Genomic DNA, 2088 nt, shown 5'->3' on the forward strand with positions numbered 1-2088 from the left:
GGAAAATAAAAAATAATAATAATAATAATAATAAGGCAGAATGCTAAACTGAAAGCATATTTTATTATAGATGTGTATAAGGAGGATTAAAAAGAATTTCTAACTGGCTTTCATTGCATGGCAAATTTTCAAGAAGAAGCAAAATGAAAATTGTGTTTTTTACAAAAAAGTAAAAAATATAAAAAATATATAAAAAAATAAATATACCAATACATTATATTGTCTTTGAGTTTTTAAAGTTCAATGGTAATCCATGTAGATAATTGTTAGAAAGATTAAAATGCATATAAATAAGAATGGTAGTGTTGTGTTTAAAAAAGGCAGAAAGTTTATGTGTTAAACAGGAAGTGTGTGTAAGGGAAGACAATTCTATGGGTTTTATACTCTTTAGTTGGAGTTCTGGACTCTTTGTCAACAGGAAGTTTATGACTGTTCTTAGAGAAACAAGAGAAGTAAATTTATATGTATTTCCTTGGGTAGGCGAGAGAAGGGAATATGTTAAGAAGCATTTGGAATTTCTCTATAAAAAGATTCTCCTTGTTGATACTTTCTTGTGCAGAAATTCTGTCTTTACATTGATAGAAAGGGAATATAAGGAATTTAGGGTTTTCAAGGATGATGGAAACATTTGTATGCAGCAACTTCCCTTAGTTAGTACTTGTGTAGTGGAGTTAGAAATATAGAAATTTCAAACTTTCATATCACATGTCAAAAAACTCACTTTAAAAACTTTGGTATAAGCAATATTGTTGCCTTTCATATCAGAAAAGCCTTCAAACATGTTTTGCATGGTAACTTCTTAGCTATATTGCATGACTGTAGATTCCACAAACCTCTCATTTCTATGATGAGAGATTTTCTTCTAAAGTTACTTCACTTCTTAACTTTCTGGGCACCAATGTAAAAGAAATGCAGCCAAGACACTTCACTCTGGATGTGCTCTGTTCCTATGCACAGAAACCTTGAAAAGCTTCTTTCAGTGGGAGAACTGAGATTAAATTACTGCACACATTGAAAACAGCTTGGCACTAGTCACTTAAGAATGAAAAATACAAACTGGAAGTTGATACAGATTTTAGATTTCATTATTTCTAATTATCTTTTATAAATAACATTACTAAATATTCATACCAAAAGATTAGGTGACTTATTCTAAACCTGAAAATACTTCAAAAATGATCAAGCATCAACAAAGATAGCATATGACCCACATTAGAGTACTCATTGATTGCACGGTAGATAACATCCCAATGAAAATGAAGAAAGGTGACTAATTAGTACATACTGATAAGCACATTAGACTGTAACTCACAAAGATGCAATTTCTTCTCACTGACCCTTCTACTATCTACTACAGGGTTTGCTACTATAGGAGTTTCTGGTTCTCTGAATCAGGGAGCTGTGTACCATTTCTGGGCAAACTACTTAATGCATCCATTACTTCCCTTTTCATCATCCTTACTATATCACACCCTTCAATTTCCACATCAAACATTTTGACTAAGCAATCTATTATAGTCCATGTCTTCCAATAGGCATCAATGTAAGTAAGTGAAGCTGAATATCAACTGCAATGATCTCATTACTCTGCAATCACTACCAAAAACCAAGGGTATCTTCTTCTTGTGACTAATTATTGATATTTTGAACACTTGCTATCTCATTACATGCAATTTTATGCTTCAGTTTCAGGAGTAAATTTGTTTTGCTATAAAGGATTAATTAGGTTGCAACATATTGCTGTATATATAATTAATGTCATTGAAGTAGTTGTTTCTAAGTGAAATCATTCAGATAAAATTCAAGAATTATTTTCTCTTTAAGTAGCAAAATGTAGGGAATGTAGAAAAAATGTGGAGGAATAATCAGAAAAGCTATTTGGATATGTGTAAACTGCAAAAAAAACAAAAAAACAATAACTTGCAAATTATGATTTCATGAACTATTAGATAAAAATATCTTTGAAACATTTTAAAAAATGTACAAAAAGCTTAACTACTTACAGTGCTTTTCAAATTACTTAAAAATTGTTATTTGGTAAATATCAAACTTAAATGTTTAAAAAGATAACATATTATATGTAATACA

General features: G+C 30.1%; 1 protein-coding gene and 1 long non-coding RNA gene across 2 annotated transcripts in view; one reads left to right on the forward strand and one right to left on the reverse strand.

Annotated features, from left to right (window-relative positions):
* Nucleotides 1-2088, reverse strand: part of LOC106868360 (agrin) — a gene marked incomplete at its 3' end in the record, with an annotated part of 738012 nt that overhangs the window by 567190 nt on the left and 168734 nt on the right. The gene's annotated exons all lie outside the window — the stretch shown is intronic.
* LOC128248135 (uncharacterized) overlaps nucleotides 1-2088 on the forward strand; it is a 30081-nt gene that overhangs the window by 10307 nt on the left and 17686 nt on the right. The window lies entirely within an intron of this gene.

Source organism: Octopus bimaculoides, chromosome 6 (assembly GCF_001194135.2).
Source record: "Octopus bimaculoides isolate UCB-OBI-ISO-001 chromosome 6, ASM119413v2, whole genome shotgun sequence".
Lineage (NCBI taxonomy): Eukaryota > Metazoa > Mollusca > Cephalopoda > Octopoda > Octopodidae > Octopus > Octopus bimaculoides.